The sequence below is a fragment of the Gossypium arboreum genome, chromosome 7, assembly GCF_025698485.1.
Source record: "Gossypium arboreum isolate Shixiya-1 chromosome 7, ASM2569848v2, whole genome shotgun sequence".
Lineage (NCBI taxonomy): Eukaryota > Viridiplantae > Streptophyta > Magnoliopsida > Malvales > Malvaceae > Gossypium > Gossypium arboreum.
The window spans coordinates 76,070,235-76,090,807 of NC_069076.1; the positions used below are offsets into that span (position 1 = coordinate 76,070,235).

Genomic DNA, 20,573 nt, shown 5'->3' on the forward strand with positions numbered 1-20,573 from the left:
CCACATAGCCTGGCCATACGGGCGTGTGTCCCTTACACCTAGGAAAATTTTTGATACTTTGCGAAAAATTCTCTGAGTTTTCGATTTAGTCCCAACTTGTTTCTAATACATATTTTGGGCCTCAAGGTCCCATATAATGGACAATATGATTGAATATGATCCATTTCTGATATGAATAGTAAATGATATAAATTAACTGTATTTGATCTGTAAACTCCAGAAATACTCCCTAACCCTATTCCGACAATGGAAATGGGTTAGGGTGTTACATTTATTGGTGGTAGAGCTACGATTTAGCAGATTCTTAAACTAACGTAGCAAGTATGAGTCTAGCTATACATGCCATTATATAATCTATGATAGTGTGATATCTCATGACCATTTTAATCATGTTTTTCATATAGTAATGTCGTCCAATCGAGCTGAATCTAAACAAGCTAAGAGCAATGCTCAAACTTCAGTTCAAAGAGCAGCTTCTAGTAGTAGAAGGTCCATATCTGAGGGCCGAGGAGAAGTGGCTAAAGAAGCGTCCTTCTAGATGGTGAATGACTGGTTTACTGAGTTCATAAGAATAAATTTGGCTGTACAACAACCTCTTCTCTTGTCTCTTAATAGGTTCCTGATGTGCCAGAAGGTATGAAACTTGTTAGAACTGGTAAGCCTCCGATGGATAAAATACGTAAATATAGAGTAGAAGAATTTAGAGCCACTGCTGAAACAATCCAGAAATGGCTGAATTTTGGTTAGAAAACACTATTAGAGTTTTGGATGAATTGTCTCGTACACCAGGTGAATGCTTGAAATATGTTGTATCTTTGCTAAAAGACTCAGCATACCAGTGGTGGAATACATTGATTTCTGTTGTACGGAAGGAAAGGATTACATGGGAATTTTTCCAAACTAAGTTCAAAAAGACATATATCATTCAGAGATTCTTCGATTAGAAGTGGAAGGAATTTTTAGAATTTAAATAGGGGAATATGACGCTATCTAAATATGAAAGAGAATTTGTCCGACTGAGTAAATAAGCTAGAGAGTGTATCCCGACTAAAATTGTCATATGTAAGCGCTTTGAAGAGGGTTTGAATGAAGACATCAAGTTGCTGTTTGGGATTCTAGAATTGAAAAAATTTGTGGTACTGGTCGACCGAGCTCATAAAGTTGAAGAACTAAGAAAAGAAAAGAGACAGGTAGAGATGGAAGCTTAGACTTCAAGTAAAAGATTTTAGGGAAAGTCACAACAATTAACTTCAATGAAATCGAAGAAATATCATGATCGTTTTACCACCTCTGTGGGGTACTCTGAGAGGGATCGAGGTATTCAACACTCCAATTCGAGATCTCAGGCTACGTTTGTAGCAAGTGCAGCCAGTGTGGGAAATCCTAAAACCCAATGTAAACATTATAAGAAAATGCATTTTGGAGAGTGTCGTATGAAAATTGAAGCTTGCTTTAGATGTGGTTCCTTTGACCACTATCTCAGAGATTACCCGAAAAAGCCTGAGAAAGATATTGTACAGACTTGAAGGCTGAGCAACCCTGCTACAAGTGGTAGACCACCTCGTAATTCTGGCAATGTCAGTGGTAGCCGAGGTACTGATGCGTGATATACGTAATAGGTTTTAAATATTTATAAATGAAACATTCTTGAGACTAACTTATTATCATATTAAGGCAATTGTACCTATCGAACAGTAGTATAGTTCAGCAAGACTGGATTGTCAAACCCAAAGGAACTATGAGTACTAGTATTTACTTTCTTTTTATTATCTAGCCTAAAATTTAAGAGGTTTGGTTGTCTAAACTAATTACTAACTAAGAATGCACAGAAAGAAAAACTTGGGAAAATACTTTTGGGAAAATTCGATTGATTGAGACATACCTAAGGACAAATCAACCTAGACTTCACTTGTTATTTGACTTTGAATCAGACGATTTATTCATTTGACTTGATCCGTAGAAATCCCTAAGTTATATTATTATCTTTCTCAAGACTAATAACGTCTAACCCTAGGTTGAATAATTGAAATCTCTTTCTAATTAACACCCTAGAATTGCATTAACTCGATCTATAGATTCCCTTATTAGGTTTTACCCTAATCCGGCAAAATCTTGTCTCCCTATCTCTAGACGCGCAATCAACTCCGCTTAATTATGACAAATTTGCTCTTATACAGGGTTTATTCCTCCTCTAAATAAGAGCTTAACTTGAATCAATATCCTGGAATATCAAAACAAGAATTAAGAACACATAATTAAGAACAAGTCAAATATTTATCATACAATTCAGATAATAATAACAAGATCTGTCTTAGGTTTCATTCCCCTTAGGTATTTAGGGGTTTAGTTCATACTTATGAAAGAAAACATCTCAAAAGCATAAAGATAACAACACATAAGAAAACCCAAAACTCCTGAAGGAATTTGAAGGGAGATCTCCAGTCTTGATGATGAATCTAGCTCTTGAGATGGATCAATCGGCTTTCCCTGAGTAATTCATTGCTTCCTACTCTCCATCCCCCTTCGTAAGTGCCTTCTCAAGTGTTTAAATAGGCTTTGGAATGCCTAAGAGCCCTTAAAATTGGCCTTTTTCGCATTGGATTGAACTTGGGTTCAGCAAGGACACGCCCGTGTGCGATTACTGGAGGTCGTGGTTAAAGCTGTTAAATAGGCACGGGTATGTGATCCACCTGTGTAAGTCGTGCTTCGATCCTGCCAAATTGACACAGCTGTGTGACACGTCCGTGTGAGGAAGTCCAGGTCGTGCTGTTTTCCCATATGGGTCCATTTTCTTCGTTTTTGGCCTGTTTCTCGCTCTTTTTACTCTCCTATGCTCTCCTAAGTATAAAACATGAAATTAAAGGATTAGAAGCATCGAATTCACCAAATCTAAGGAGAAACCATCCATAAACGCGTTAGGCATGGGGTAAAAATATGTATAAATTACAGTTTATCAAATACCCCCACACTTAAGCATTTGCTTGTCCTCAAGCAAAACCCTCAACTCACAATCAAAATAAATTCTTCTTAACTTATAATTCCTATTAATAATATCTCAAAATAATCCATAAGTAATCATACATTGAGAATTTGACTGAAAGAACATCAAAGTTCCAAAACATTCTAAGTTGAGTATTTTATCATGAAAGCATAGGTGTCTCCTCTCATCTAAGTAATTACCTTCGACTCAAAATATCATAAAGTTTCACATCCTCACTAAATATTCACTCAAATCACTCGAGGTGTTTAAGGACAATACATGAAGCACTCAATAGTCAATAATAAAAAGTCATTACCATAGGCTTAAATGAAAATCAAATCTTCACCACTATATATTGAAATGAACATCAATCAAAAGGTCTTTAAAAGGTCGTAACGTAGCTTTGGTTAGGGGGTGTGGTCACAAGTTGAAAGAAAAGGTTAGAATCGAGATTGAATTGAAAAATTTCGTAACTAGAAAAAGTAATTAAACATCAATTGAGAACAAGTGAGCTTCTTCTCAGAAGATGGAATTTAGATACTGCGACTCAACACTACCAAATTACTACTAATATGTAAGTATGAATGTTTTTTTTTAGAGCAAGTCAAATACATAGAAGAACAAAACATAGCTAAGCAATTAGTTGAAATCAAATCTCGACAAAAATAGGGATCAAATTAGGGGATTTCAACAATAATGGTTTATGGGTTAATATTGAGGGTAAATCAATTAATGGCTTGTTAGGCTCAAAAGGGGTTTACTAAGGGTTAATTATGAAGGTAGGTTTTTGTGGAGTGAGTGGGTTAAACCTAAGTACCTTTATCATTTTGACATATCAAATCAAATGGTGTGGCCTTGACATGCATAGTCAAGCAAGTTCTAGAATAACAATTCAATACTAACGCACTCAAAGCAACAATAAAAATGAGCATGAAAGAAATAGTGATGCTCTAAAGGCTCAAAATCTCACAAACATTACAGCTTTTTGATGTTTATATTCTGTGAATTTCAACTTAAGATAAGACATAAACTTGAAAATTTTAAATTCAAAAGTCAACTTATCATGCTTGATTCTTTAATATCTTAAAGTTTAAACAATCAATACGCCTAAGTTTTAATTCAAGACATATCAATAAAAATCATAAGTTAATTACAATTCATTTTAATAGTGATATGAGTGATTTACGTGAGAATAAGACATAATTCAGGGATTTCTAATGATGATATAAAAGACCCCCCACACTTAAGATGTACATTGCCATCAATGTAAAAAGGTAGATATATTAAAAAAGATAGATTGATAATCATAAGATATGGAGAGAAGTGAAACTTCCTGAATGATGAATGAATTCCTTGAACAGGAGTTTTGGAGAATAATCGGCGTGAGAGTGGAGGAGGATACTCTGATGGTAGTTGAGGTACATTAGTCCATAAGTCCTATGCCAAAAGAATATTATATCTGGTGGTAGCTATGGTCGTGGTCGAACAGGACATGACAGTTGTGGAGAACCTTTCCTGGTGGAGTTTTTAGTTCCTATGCGACAATGAGCTTTGGAGCTCTTTATAACCGTGACAGAATCAGGAACTATAAGGAAGAAAAATTACTCGTAATGAAATAGCTGAAATTGAAAATTGTAAAAACTCAAGATAAAATAGTATAAACAGGAAATAAAAAGTAATTTCAAAATATAAAGATAAAGCTAAGATAGATAATAGGTGTTTATAGAGAAATTGGGGCACACGGCCGTGGGGCATGCCCGTGTGCCTTCGTTTCAGCCCGTGTGTTTCGTGGTTTTTGAAATTGGGCACATCAGTGTACTCGGCCATGTTGCACGACCGTGTCAATCTTCGTTCGCTTGTCACATACTTGTGTATAAAGGCATATACCCGTGTTAAATTGACAGGTTTGCCCATGATTTCAAAATATGAGCATGTCGCACGCCCGTGTTATTTTGGCAGTTTCGCCCACGGCCATGTCACACGGCCGTGGCAACTTATCACATCCCGTGTTGGGGAAGGAATTTTTGCCCTGTTTTCACACGGCCGTATCGGACGGCTGTGTTTCATCCCATGGTATGTGCACGGCCTACGGCACGCCCGTGTTCCTGGCCATGTGGTTCTGAAAATCCTGTGTTCAGTGACTCAGTTAGTTAATTAAATGTTAAAGACTAAAATTTAAAGAAGTTAACACTATTAGTGCTCGGGGTGCCTCCCGAGAAGCGATTGTTTATAGTCTAAGCTTGACTCTATGTTGTGGGTGTATTTAGGCAACTTCATGGAGCTGTAGATCCTCTTTATCGTCTTTGAAATTCTCACGATTATACATTTTGAGACGATGTCCATTTACCTTAAAAGTGCCTTGTGATGGATGGCTTATCTCTACTGTACCATATGAAAACATAGTTTGAACTACGAAAGGACCTGACCATCGCGATTTAAGCTTTCCAGAAAACAATTTGAGCTTCGAGTTATATAACAGGACAAGATCTCCAACTTCAAATTACCTTCGTTGCTTCAAACGAGTGTCGTGGCGGCGCTTCATCGCTTCCTTATATAAGCACGAATTTTCATATGTATTGGTCGCAACTCATCTAATTCATTCAACTCCATCAACCTGTTTTCACCTACAAGTTTGGGGTCAAGGTTTAGAAATTTTATAGCCGAGAATGCTTTGTGTTCCAACTCAAACAGTCCCATAACTAAGTCTGTAAGGTGATGTTCCTATGGGAGTCTTAAAAACAGATCTATAAGCCCATAAAGCATCATCTAATTTCATCGTCCAATCCTTCTTGTTTAATTCTACTATCTTTTCTAGGATACGTTTAAGCTCTCGGTTCGCTACTTCAACTTGCCTATTAGTTTGAGGATGATAAAAGGGTAGCTGTTCTATGATGAACTCTGTATTTCCTGAGGGTTTCTTCAAATTGGGCGTTACAAAAATGAGTACCCCTATCACTGATAATTGCTCTAGGTGTACCAAATCAAGAGAAAAGTTTCTTAAGGAATCGTACTACTACTCTAGCATTATTAGTAGGTAAAGCTTGGATTTCAACCCATTTGGACATATAATCAACAACTATTAAGATGTATTTATTCCCGAATGAACTAGGGAATGGACCCATGAAGTCGATACCCTAAACGTCAAATATTTCACATGAGAGCATATATGTATAAGGCATTTCATCATGTTTGGATATATTACCTGCCCTTTGACATTTGTCACAAGAAGTAACATACCTGTTGGAGTTTTTGAATAGAGTGGGCCAATAAAAACCTGATTCGAGGACTTTATGTGCGGTCTTATTTCCACCGTAATATCCTTTAGCCGGTCTTGAGTGGCAATTTTCCAAGATTTTCTATGCTTCTATCCTTGTAACACATCTCCTAATGATTTGATCTGCACATTTACGAAAAAGAAAAGGGTCTCCCCAGAAGTAGTTTTTCACATCAATGAAGAATCGCTTCTTTTGCTGATATGTCAACCCTTTTGGGATAATGTTAGCGGCTAAAAAATTTGCAATATCTGCAAACCAAGGTACCTCAGAATCAGATATAACAAAAAATTGTTCTTCATGGAATGGATCATTTATTTCAATATCATCTGATTCTTTGGTACTTGAGTTTTCAAGCCTGGAGAGATGGTCAGCCGCAAGATTTTCAGCTCCTTTCTTATCCTTAATCTCCAAGTCAAATTCCTACAATAATAAGATCCATCAAATAAGTCGAGGTTTTGCATCAGTTTTAGTCAAAAGGTGGCGAAAAGTGGAATGGTCAGTATAAACAACTTTAGACAATATTATGGCCTAAATTTATCAAATGCAAAAACCATAGCTAATAGCTCTTTCTCCGTGGTGGTGTAGTTTTCTTGTGCGGCTGTCAAAGTTCTGCTAGCATAATGGATAGGTTGAAAATGTTTATCTCTTCGCTGTCCCAAAACTGCACCTACTGCAAAATTACTCGCATCGCAAATTAGTTCAAAAGGTAAGTTCCAATTAGGTGCAATTATAATTGGAGCTTTAGTCATTTTATCCTTTAAAGTATTAAATGCTTCTAAACACTCCTGATTGAAATTAAAAGGCATATCTTTTTCTAATAATTTAGTCAAAGGCTTAGCTATTTTAGAAAAGACTTTAATAAATCTTCTATAAAACCCAGCTTGTCCTAAGAAACTTCTAATAGCTTTAACTGAATTAGGGGGAGGTAGTTTTTCAATGGTTTCAATTTTAATTTATCAACCTCAATCCCTCTACTAGAAATTTTATGTCCTAACACAATACCTTCTTGAACCATAAAGTGACATTTTTCCCAGTTAAGCACAAGGTTTGTTTTCTCACATCTTATTAACACTAGTTTTAAATTTTCTAGGCAAAGATGGAAAGAGTTACCGAAAAACAAAAATCATCCATAAATACCTCCATGACGTCTTCTACGAGTTCGTCAAAAATGGCCATCATGCAGCGCTGAAAAGTAGCAGAAGTATTACATAATCACAAGGCATTCTACATAAGCAAACGTATTGTATGGACATGTAAATATCGTATTTTCTTGATCTTCAGGAGCTATTGGGATTTGGAAATAGCCAGAAAGTCCATCTAAAAAGCAATAGTACATGTGTCCTGATAATCTTTCCAACATTTGGTCAATGAATGGAAGGGGAAAGCGGTCTTTTCTCTTGGCATCATTTCGCTTCCTATAATCAATGCACACTCTCCAACCTGTGATTGTTGATAAACCGTAATTTATATATATTTTTACCCTATGTTAAATGCATATTATGGATGATTTCTGATTAGAATTAGTGAATTAGATGCTCCTAATGCTTTAATTTCATGTTTTATACTTAGGAGAGCATAGGAGAGCAAAAGGAACGAGAAACGGGGGCCAAAGTACGAAATTGACATGGCTTGGACTTCCTCACACGGGCAGCCCAAACAGCCGTGTCAATTTGGAAAAATCGAAGCATGACTCACACGGGTAGAACACACGCCCATGCCATTCTAACAGGCTCGAACAAGGCCTGAAATAATCGCACACGGGCGTGTCACACGGGCATGTCCCTGCCGATCCCAAGTTGAGTCCAATTCAGAAAAGACCACTTTTAAGGGCTCTTAGGCATCCTAAAGCCTATAAATACACCCTAGAGGAGGAAGAAAGAGGACGCAGAGAATAGGGAGTAAGGAATTACTCCCAGGAAGCCGATTGATCCATCTCAGAAGTCGGATTCATCATCAAGACTGAAGATCTCTCCTCAATTTCCCCTTCAGGAGTTTTGGGTTTTCTTTATGTTTTGTATTCTTTATTATTCTGAGATGTCTTCTTATTTAGTTATGAACTAAATCCCCTAAATACTTAAGGGGAATGAAACCTAAGATGAATCTTGTTATTGTTTTCTGAATTGTATGATAAATATTTAACTTGTTCTTAATCATGTGTTCTTAATTCTTATTTTGATATCCTAGGATCCTGATTCAAGACAAGCTCTTATTCAGAGGAGGAATAGACTCTGTCTAAGAGTACATTTTTCATAATTAAGTGGAGTTGTTTGCACGCCTAGATATAGGGTGACAAGATTTTGCCGGATTAGGGTGAAACTTAATAAGAGGATCTATAGATCGAGTTAATGCAACCCTAAGGTGTTAATTAGAGAAAGGTCCCAATTATTCAATCTAGGGATTAGACATTATTAGTCTTGAATAGGGATAATAACATAACTTAGGGATCTCTACGGAACAAGTTAAATGAATAAATCGTCCGATTCAGAGCCAGAATAACAAGTGCAGTCTAGGTGGATTTTTCCTTAGGTATTGTCTTAATTCAATCGATTTGCCTAAAAGCAATTCCCCAATTCTATTCTCTGTGAGTTCTTAGTTTAGATAATTAGTTAGTTAAAACAAAACCTCTTTATTCCTAGGCTAGACAATAAAAAGACATTCATTACTAGTACTTTTAGTTCCTTTGGGTTCGACAATCCGGTCTTGCTAAAACTTTACTACTGTTCGATAGGTACACTTGTCTACATCGCGATAATAGTTAGTTTCAAGAACGATTAATTATAAATATTTAAAACCTATCACGAAATCACGCGATCAAGTTTTTGGCGCCGTTGCCGAGGAACTAAAATATTAGGAACACTCAATTTTTATTACTTTAGCCATTTATTTTTCTTGCAATCTAATTTTATTTTTAATTTTATTCTAATTTACTAATTTTCTTTCTCTTTCTTTTGGCAGGTTTTTTATAGTTTATGACTAGAAGTAACCCGTCAGGACCACTACTTTTTGACGAAGAAGTCGATCGTACAGTTTGCTGAAACCAAAGAAAAATAAGATGAAGCCTAAGATACACAAAGAACGAGCAAGAAGACGATACTCAACCCCAAACCGAAGAGATGGCTGAAAACCAAGACAATCAGCTACCTCCTACAATTGCGGCTAATCAAAATCTTACTCCACGCACTATGTATGATTATGCTAAACCTTCTTTAACAGAACTGAATCAAGCATAGTTAGACCTGTTATAGCTACAAATACTTTTGAACTGAAATCTAACACAATTCAAATGATACAATAGTTTGTTCAGTTTGACAGTTTGCAGGATGAAGATCCCAACGCTCACTTAGCAAACTTTTTGGAACTATGCGATACATTTAAAATCAATGGCATTTCTAACGATGCCATTTGTCTTCGGTTATTCCCTTTTTCATTGAGGAACAAAGCTAAACAGTGGTTGAACTTATTACCACGAGGATCAATCACTACTTGGGACCAAATGACCGAAAAATTTCTATTAAAATAGTTTCCACCGGCTAAAATGGCTAAATTACTTAATGATATCTCTTCGTTTGTGCAGATGGACTTAGAAACTCTTTACGATGCATGGGAGAGATACAAAGACTTACTAAGAAGGTGCTGTCACCATGGGTTACCACTTTGGCTACAGGTTCAAACGTTCCATAATGGCCTGAATCCTTCGACTCGACAAATTGTTGACGTAGCTGCGGGCGGAACCATCAATAATAAAACACCTGAAGATGCCTATGAGTTTATAGAGGAGATGTCACTGAATAACTATCAGTGGCAAGTCATGAGGATTAAGCCAACTAAAACAACAGGTGTTTATAACGTCGATTCGGTTACTATGCTGTCAAACCAGGTAGAACTTTTAAATAAAAAGATTGGTGGTTTACTTGGTTTTACTCAGGTACATCCAGTAATGAGGTGCGAGACGAATGGAGGAGGAGCATGCACAGAGTATCAACCCTTCAACCCTAGCATCGAGGAGGAACAGGTCCAATATATGGGTAACAATAACTCTCGATCCCAAAATAACCCATATAGTAACACTTACAATGCAGGTTGAAGGAACCATCCCAATTTCTCGTGGGGCGATCAAGGAAATCAAAGACCACAACATCCTCCCTACTAACAGGGAAAGAAGCCGAACCTTGAAGAGATACTCTCAAAGTTTATATCAGTGTCAGAAACTCGTTTCTAGAATACCGAGATAGCACTTAAGAATCAACAAGCGTCAATCCAAGGGCTCGAAACTCAGATAGGCCAGCTTTCTAAACTAATCTTCGAACGACCACAAGGTAGCTTGCCAAGTAATACTGAACCTAATCCAAAGGAACAGCTCAACATGATTAATGTTCAAAATGAAGAAGGATTTGTTGAGCCTGAGCCAGAACCGAGGCAAGAAACAGTGGTAAGCAAAGGTAAAGGTGAGGTAGATTATAATAAAAACAAACCAGTGACTGTCAAATATAAACCTCGTGTGCCATACCCCAACGTGACAAGGAAATACTGCTCAGATGAACAATTTGGTAAATTTCTTAAACTTTTATAAAAATACATATTAACTTACCGTTTATTGAAGCTCTATCGTAGATGTCAAACGTAATGAAATTTTTAAAGGAGCTTTTAACAAATAAGCGAAAGTTGGATGAAGCGTTGTATGGGGAGCTAAACGCAGTTTGCTCAGCTATTCTCCAAAATAAACTACCCAACAAACTAAAAAATCCAGGGAGTTTTACAATTCCTTGCTTAATTGGTAGTTTAGATGTTAATAATGCATTAGCTGATTTAGGGGCTAGTATTAAGTCATGCCCTGCAAAATGCTTAAGCAATTAGGTCTCGGGAAACCCAAACAGACTAGGATGAGCATTCAATTAGCAGATAAAACTATAAGATTCCCTAGGGGTATTATTGAAGATGTGCTAGTTAAAATCGATAAATTTATATTTCCTGTTGACTTTATTATTCTAGATATAGAGAAGGATATCAACACTCCTTTAATTCTAGGAAGGCCCCTTTTAGCAACTGCTAAAACAATTATTGATGTTGGCACAGGTGAACTCACACTCCATGTAGGAGATGAAACAATCACCCTTCAAGCTCGCAGCTCTGGCAACACATCGAAAATTGAAGGTGATCATTTAACCCATTCTACTAACACTAACAATATGGTACAACCTACTTTGCAGGAAATGAGTATGAAGGAAGCACATGAGTTATTCTCAAGTAGTAGCAGAGGACCTATTCATGAAGATCGAAGGCTACAAATTGAGGAACTAGATGAATGGTGGACGCATAAACCGAGAACACATGATAAACCAAAACTACGCCAGAACAAGCTCAACACCTTCCCACATCAACTTAAGGTTGGAAATAAAGTTGTATTAGATGCCGCATATCCTCACATTGTCACTACCACACCGAATAAAGAAATACCTCTTACGGTACTTAGCATTTTCCCATTTGGTACAATCGAGGTAAGTCATCCCAAGTTTGACACTTTTAAGGTAAACAACACCCGTCTGAAACCTTATTTTGATGAGAATAATAGCAGGAATGAGGAGTATAAACTCCTCGAACCACCATGACCATTCAATAAAGGGGTAAGTTGAGCTTAGACTATAAATAAGGGCTTCTTGGGAGGCAACCCGAGCACTAACAATATTAATTTCTTTAAATTTTAGTATTTAACACCTAACTTACTAATAGAGATCTTGAATACAGGTTTTTCCACAAAGACACGGCCAAGAACACGAGCGTGCTTAGGGCCGTGTGAAAATAGAGCAAAATATTTCCCCAACACGGGCTATGATAAAATGCCACAGCCGTACAACATGGCCGTGGTCGAACCTGCCAAAACAACACGAGCGTGCGACACGCCCATGTGGAAGAATCATGGGTGAACCTGTTAAAATAGCATAGGCGTGCGACACGCCCGTGTCTAGTACCCGTGGTCGAACCTGTTAAATTAACATGGGTTTGGACCTTTAGACACGGGCGCGGGAGAAGCAAACGAAGCTAGACACGGTCGTTTGACACGGCCATATGCACCTACACGCCCACGGTACACGGGCGTGGGGAAAATTTCAGATGCGCTCAAATAGGAAAAACGTGAAACACACAGGTAAAAATTAGGGAACATGGGCGTGTGCCCTTGCCGTGTGGCCTAAAATCTATAAATACCCTACACTATTCACTTTCTTCCCTATTAAAAAACTCTGACCCTAACCGCTGTAAGTCTACACGGCCTCCCTACCAAACCCGTGCGCCACCTCCAACTCTATTTTTGACGCCCGATTTCTCTCCCTTAGCATTTGTTTACTCTTTTCACCTCTATTCTACTCTCCCTTAGCATTTGTTTACTCTTTTCACCTCTATTCTACTTACTTTTAATGTTTATTTGTAAAATAATCTTTATTTTTCTCTTACTATTTCCATTTTTTTCATTATTTCTGCATTACTAGATTATTTATCATACATTTCATGTTAAATCAAGTTGTTAAAGCCTCACTCTTTTGTCATACACATGCCATTACTATGCCCATTCTCATGCCATTACAATGATAATGTCACGAAATTATGCTATCAAAATAATTATGTTGGTTATGTTTGGTTAATATTAGTAGTTGTGGCTGAAATTCTGATTTTTATTTGAAATTTGTCTTCATTTTACTTTGATCATCCCTCAAGATGAATTAATGGTTTTGATTGCAGGTACCATGTTGTCTTAATGAGGAAGGAAATCATCGTACCTGCTTCGAAGAAGAGGAAGGAAGCGTCATCTTCCGCGGGTCTAACCATGAAAATTCGTCACCCTCTCTTGCAGTTCCCTTGAGGGCCTCAAGAAGAAGTTTTCCAAATACTTCAGGCCCGACCTTTAATTGCGGGCCTTATATCGACTGGGCTGCAGTAGAACAAGTTCAGTTGGCTGATGCAATTTGGGCTCTCCTAACCACCGCCCCTTGGGAGCTATTCTTTGGGATCATCGAGCCAACATACCTCGAGCTCATGATGGAACTATGATCAACGTTTCATCTTCAGACCGTAATGATGAACTATGATGATCCCGGCACGGTCCAATTTTGCCTAGGTGGATTAGTCCACCAGCTCAGCGTCCTAGAGTTCGATACGGCACTAGGCTTATATACGGAGGAGTTCAAGGAGGAGAATGAACTACATGCTCTCACTCACCATATACACTTCTCTCCCTCGAAGTGCTGGCACACTTTGGCCCCTGGCGCTGCCTCCTACAATCCTAGCTGCTCCAAGGCATCAGTTCTCCCACTATCCCTGAGGTACTTACATGCCATTTTGGCTCACATGATTACAGGAAGGCGAGAGAGCACCGACGTCGTCAACACTCACGACGCCTACTTTTTATGGTGTATGTCGTACGGGCACGTCATAGACCTTGCCTATTTCATCACCCTCGCGAATTCATCACCAGACGGAGCGGTATAGGAAGGGGGTCATCTCTATTGGCCCCTATGTTACTCGGTTGGCTCGTCACTTCAGGCACCTCAGCACCACAGCCGAAGAATCATCCTTAACCCTCATTGGCCAGATGTTTCTACAAGACATCTCGAGCATGCTTGGCATGAGGATGATCGAAAAGCGCCGAGGAACCTACCCTCCTCAATATCGTCTCGCCCAATCTATTGAGGAGGAGGCCTACGAGGACATTCTTGATGATATCCCTCCATAGCATGAGGACCACCACCACCCTCTCGTCCAGTTCATTCGGCGGCTTCATATGCTGACATCTCTGAGCGCCTCACTCGGTTTGAGCAACAGTGTTTTCAACAATTTGACAACATTGATGCCACTTTATAGTAGATTTGTCAGCACCTCCACATCTCATCGCCAGTCCCATCTCGTGAACCATCCAGCGATGAAGAGTTTAAAAACATTTATTTATTATTTTATGTTTTTAATTTTTATTAAACATTTATTTATTATCTTATGTTTTTAATTTTTATTAAAACTACTTTTTATTTTACTTTTTATTTTTATTAGATTTTAGAATTTTATTTTTAATTATCAATTTCGGTTATTTCTTTATGAGTAATTATTCTTCCAAATATCCCCTAAAAAGTTCCTGATTTCATCACAGTTATATAGAGCTCTTAAGCTCATCATCGTATAGGAACTAAAAACTCCACCGGGAAAGGGTCTCCATGACTGCAATGTGCTGATCGACCACGACGATAGCTACCACTAGATATAATATTCTTTTGGCGCAAGACTTATGGACCAATGAACCTCTACCACCGCCGGAGTATCCTCCTCCACTCTCGCACCGATTACTCTCCAAAACTCAAGTTCAAGGAATTCATCGTACAAGAAGTTTCACTTCTCTCCCTATCTTATTTTTATATTCTAATATCTAGATTTGTACATTGAGGGCAATGTACATCTTAAGTGTGGAGGGTATTTATTTCATTATTAGAAAAATCCCTGAATGACTGCCTTGTTTTCTTGGAAAGCTCTCATATCGTATTTAGGATAAATTTTGATTGATTTATGATTTTGATTGATATATCTTGAATTAAAACATAGGGATTTATTCATTGATTGTTTAAACTTTAAGACATTAGAGAATCAAACATAATAAGTTGATTTTTAAGAATTTAAAATCTTAGGTTGTTTCCCCAAAGTTAGGTATTACTTTGAGTTAGAATTCACAATTTTTAAACATCAAAAAGCCATAATTTTTGTGAGATTTTTGAGCCTTTTGAGCATCTATTAATTCTTTTATGCTCACTTTTATTATTGCTTTGAGTGCGTCAATATCGAACTGTTATTCTAGAACTTGCTTGATTATGCATATCAAGACCACACCATTTGATTTGATATGTCAAAATGATTAAGGCACTTAGGATTAACCCACTCATGCCATGAAAGCCCTACCTCCACGATTAACCCCTAGTAGACCCCCTTGAGCCTAACAAGCCATTTCTTGTATTACCCTTAACATTAACCCTTAACCTATTATTGTTGAAATCCACTAAATTAATTCCTATTTTTTTCAAGATTTGAGTTGAATAAATTGCTTAGCTATGTCTTGTTCTTAATAGTTAGTCTATGTTATTTAACTAGTTCTTAAAAAGAAAAAATGTATACACATTAGTAATTCCATATTCTGAGAAGAAGCCCTGTTGTACGCAAGTGATGATTAACCCTTTTTCTAGTTAGGCAATTTTTCAATTCAATCTCGATTCTAACCCTTTCTTTCAGCTTGTGACCATACCCCCTAACCAAACGTCGTTACAACCTTCTAAAAACCTTTAGATTGATGTTTCATCTCAATTTATAGTGGTGCAGATTTAATTTTCATGCAAGCCTATGGTAATGACTTTTCATTATTGACTATTGAGTGCTTCATTTATTATCCTTAAAACACCTCGAGTGATTTGAGTGAATCTGTAGTGAGGAGGTGAAACTCTATGATATTTTGAATCAATGGTAATTACTTAGATGAGGGAGACACCTATGTTTGCATGATTAAATACTCAACTTGGAATGTTTGAAACTTTTATGTTCTTTTAGTTAAATTCTCAATGTATGATTACCTATAGATTATTTTGAGATATTATCGATAAAAATGATAAATTGAGAAGAATTTATTTTGATTATGAGTTGAGAATTTTGCTTGAGAACAAGCAAATGCTTAAGTGTGGGGGTATTTGATAAACCGTAATTTATACATATTTTTACCCCATGTTAAACGCATTTTATGGATGATTTCCCATTAGAATTGGTGAATTAGATGCTCCTAATGCTTTAATTTCATGTTTTATACTTAGAAGAGCATAGGAGAGCGAAAGGAACGAGAAACGGGCCAAAAATAGAGAAAATGGGCCAAAGTACGAAGTCAACACGGCCTGGACTTCCTCATATGGGTAGCCCACATGGCCGTGTCAATTTGGTAGAATCGAAGCACAACTCACACGGGTAGAACACAAGCCCGTTCCATTCTAACAGGCTCGAACACAGCCTGAAATAATCGAACACGGGCGTGTCACACGGGCGTGTCCCTACCGAGCCCAAGTTGAGTCCAATTCGGAAAAGACCACTTTTAAGGGCTCTTAGGCATCCTAAAGCCTATAAATACACCTTAGAGGAGAAAGAAAGAGGACACAGAGAATAGGGAGAAAGGAATTACTCCCAGGAAGCCGATTGATCCATCTCAGGAGCCGGATTCATCATCAAGACTGAAGATCTCTCCTCAATTTCCCCTTCAGGAGTTTTAGGTTTTCTTTATGTTTTGTATTCTTTATTATTCTGAGATGTTTTGTTATTTAATTATGAACTAAATCCCCTAAATACCTAAGGGTAATGAAACCTAAGATGAATCTTTTTATTATTTTCTGAATTGTATGATAAATATTTAACTTGTTCTTAATTATGTGTTCTTAATTCTTGTTTTGATATCCCAGGATACTGATTCAAGAAAAGCTCTTATTCAGAGGAGGAATAGACCCTGTCTAAGAGTACATTTGTCATAATTAAGCGGAGTTATTTGCGCGCCTAGACATAGGGTGACAAGATTTTGCCGTATTAGGGTGAAACCTAATAAGGGGATCCATAGATCGAGTTAATGCAACCCTAAGGTGTTAATTAAAGAAAGGTCTCAATTATTCATTCTAGGGATTAGACGTTATTAGTCTTGACTAGGGATAATAGCATAACTTAGGGATCTCTACGGAACAAGTTAAATGAATAAATCGTCCGATTCGGAGCCAAAATAACAAGTGCAATCTAAGTGGATTTTTCCCTAGGTATTGTTTTAATTTAATCGATTTTCCTAAAAGCAATTCCCTAATTCTATTCTCTGTGAGTTCTTAGTTTAGATAATTAGTTAGTTAAAAAAAAACCTATTTATTCCTAGGCTAGATAATAAAAAGACAGTAATTACTAGTACTTTTAATTCCTTTGGGTTCGACAATCCGGTCTTGCTAAAACTTTACTACTGTTCGATAGGTACACTTGCCTATATCGCGATAATAATTAGTTTCAAGAACGATTAATTATAAATATTTAAAACCTATCATGAAATCACGCGATCAATTGTCTTTGTTGGGATTAATTCATTCTTCTCATTGGCTACAACAGTCATGCCTCCTTTCTTAGGAACAACCTGCACTGGACTCACCTAAGAACTGTCAGAAATAGGATAAATAATTCCAGCATCTAGGAGTTTAATTACCTCAGCTTTAACGACTTCCTTCATGTTGGTGTTCAGTCGTCTTTGGGCTTGCACGCATGGTTTATATTCATCTTTCATTAAAATTTTGTGGGTGTAAAAAGAAGGGCTGATCTCTTTAATGTCAGAAAATTTCCAAGGTATGGCCCTTTTATGCTCTCTTAATACTTGGAGTAATTCCTCTTTCTCTTTGGGTGGTAAGTTGGATGCAATAATTACCGGTAATGTGGAATTATTTCCAAGGAATGCATATTTCAAGTGATTCGGAAATTGTTTAAGTTCCAGTTTGGGAGGTTGGTCAGTACAGGGTTTTTGCTTAAGTTCATCTTTTACCTTAATTCCCTCATATTCTGCTAGTTTTGGGGAGGTTTCATTGGAGTTTAGTTCGGTTCCTTTTTCAGAATCATCATCCATCTCCTCTCTTTGGGCAAGATGCAGTTCTATCGTGTCCTTGTGTACGATTTCTTAAAAAGAATGTTGAGTAGCATGATCAATAGAGTTGATAAAATAACATGAGTCATCCTGTTCTCTAGAAAATCTCAAGACATCATAAATTTTAAAAATAATCTCTTCGTCACCTACTCTAAGTATCAATTTACCATCACCCACATCAATTATAGCTCTAGCAGTGGGTAAAAATGGCCGACTTAAAATTAAAGGCACCTGAACATCTTCATCCATGTCAAGCACAACGAAATCAACAAGAAATATAAATTTATCTACTTTTACAAGTACGTCCTCTATAATTCCCCTAGGATATTTAACAGATCTATCAGCTAATTGAATACTCATCCTAGTGGGTTTAGGTTCCTCAAGACCAAGTTGTTTAAACATTTTATATGGAATCAAATTAATGCTAGCGCCTAAATCAGCTAGTGCTTTATCAACATTCAAACTACCGATTAAGCAGGGAATAGTAAAACTTCCTGGATCTTTCAGTTTGGTTGGCAATTTATTTTGGAGTATGGCTGAGCACTTCTCATTAAGTTCCACTGTGGATAAGTCTTCAAATTTCCTTTTGTTTGTTAGAGCTCATTTAATAATTTTACATATGTAGGCATCTGCGATATAGCTTCAACAAAAGGTAAGTTAATATGCAGTTGTTTAAAAAGTTCAAGAAATTTACCGAATTGTGTATCCATGCGGTCTTTCTTCAACTTTGTCGGGTATGGGATTGGTGGTTTATATTCTTTTGGCATTAGGTTGTCATTGTTTTCGGGTTCGACCTCCTTTCTATTAGCTTTTTGTGGTGGCTTCTTTTCAGATTCAGCTAACACTTTCCCACTCCTTAGTGTAACTGCTTTCACGTGCTCTTTTGGGTTGGGTTTAGTGTTACTAGGTAGACTTCCTAATGGTCTTTCATATATCAATTTAGTGAGCTGACCTATCTGAGTTTCGAGCCCTTGGATCGACGCTTGTTGATTCTTAAGAACTGTCTCGGTATTCTGGAAAGGAGTTTCTGACACCGAGATGAATTTTTTTAACATCTTCTCAAGGTTCAGCTTCTTTTATTGCTGGTAAGGTGGTTGTTGAAAACCTGGAGGATGTTGTGGCCTTTGATTTCCTTGACCGCCCCACGAGAAATTGGGATAGTTCTTCCAACCTACGTTATAAGTGTTACTATACGGGTTATTTTGGGGTCTAGAATTATTGTTACCCATATATTGGACTTGTTCCTCCTCGATGTTAGGATTGAAGGGCTGATATTCTGTGCATGCTCTTTCTCCATTCGAATCGCACCTCAGCACTGGATGTACCTGAGTAGAACCACACAAATCGTCAATCTTTTTATTTAAGAGTTCTACTTGGTTAGATAGCATAGTAATCGCGTCGAGGTTGAAAACACCGGCTGCTGTTGTCGGCTTTGTTCTCATAACTTGCCACTGATAGTTATTCAGTGACATCTCCTTAATAAATTCGTAAGCCGCCTCAGGTGTCTTATTATTGATAGTTCCTCCAGCGGCTGCACCAATCATCTGCCGAGTTGAAGGATTCAGGCCATTATGAAACGTTTGAACCTGTAGCCAAAGCAGTAACCCATGGTGAGGGCACCTTCTCAAGAGGTCCTTGTATCTCTCTCATGCATCGTAGAGTGTTTCTAAATCCATCTGCACAAAGGAAGAGATATCATTACGTAATTTAGCCATTTTAACCGGCGGGAAATATTTTAATAAAAACTTTTTGGTCATTTGTTCCCAAGTAGTGAGTGATCCCCGTGGTAACAAGTTCAACCATTGTTTAGCCTTATTCCTTAACGAAAAGGGAAACAACTGAAGGTGAACGGCGTCATCAGAAATGCCATTAATTTTAAATGTATCACATAGTTCCAAAAAGTTTACCAAGTGAGCGTTGGGATTCTCATCCTGCAAACCATCAAACTGAACAAACTGTTGTATCATTTGAATTGTGTTAGGTTTCAGTTCAAAAGTATTTACGGCTACAGTCGGTCTAACTATGCTTGATTCAGTTCCTGTTAAAGAAGGTTTATCATAATCATACATAGTGCACGAAGCAAGATTCTGATTAACAACAATCGCAGGAGGTAGCGGATTTTCTTGGTTTTCAGCCATCACCTTGGTTATGGTTGAAGTATCGTCCTCTTGCTCCTCCTCTGTGTATCTTAGGCTTCGCCTAATTTCTCTCCGGTTTTTACGAACTGTGTAGTCGATCTCACCGTTAAAAAGTGCTGGTCCTGACGGGTTCTTCTGGTCATAAACTAGAAAAACCTGTCAGAAGAAAATAAGAGAAAAATTAGAAAAGAAAATAAAAATTTAAATTGTAATAAAACTAAAGTGGCTAAAGTAATAAAAATTGAGTTTTCTTAATATCCTAGTTCCCCGGAAATGGCGCCAAAAACTTGATGCGTGATATTCGTAATAGGTTTTAAAGATTTATAAATGAAACGTTCTTGAGACTAACTTATTATCACGATTAAGGCAAGTGTACCTATCAAACAGTAGTATAGTCCAGCAAGACTGAATTGTCGAACCCAAAGGAACTACGAGTACTAGTATTTACTTCCTTTTATTATCTAGCCTAAAATTTAAGAGGTTTGGTTGTCTAAACTAATTACTAACTAAGAATGCACAGAAAG

The 20,573-nt window shown here is 37.3% G+C and overlaps 1 non-coding gene across 1 annotated transcript; it reads left to right on the forward strand.

Moving 5' to 3' along the window:
- The first annotated feature begins 19,513 nt into the window (after window positions 1–19,513).
- Window positions 19,514–19,620, forward strand: LOC128296108 (small nucleolar RNA R71). Its single transcript, XR_008286656.1, has one exon. It is a non-coding gene; the product is annotated as a small nucleolar RNA R71 (small nucleolar RNA).
- The last annotated feature ends 953 nt before the right edge of the window (window positions 19,621–20,573 follow it).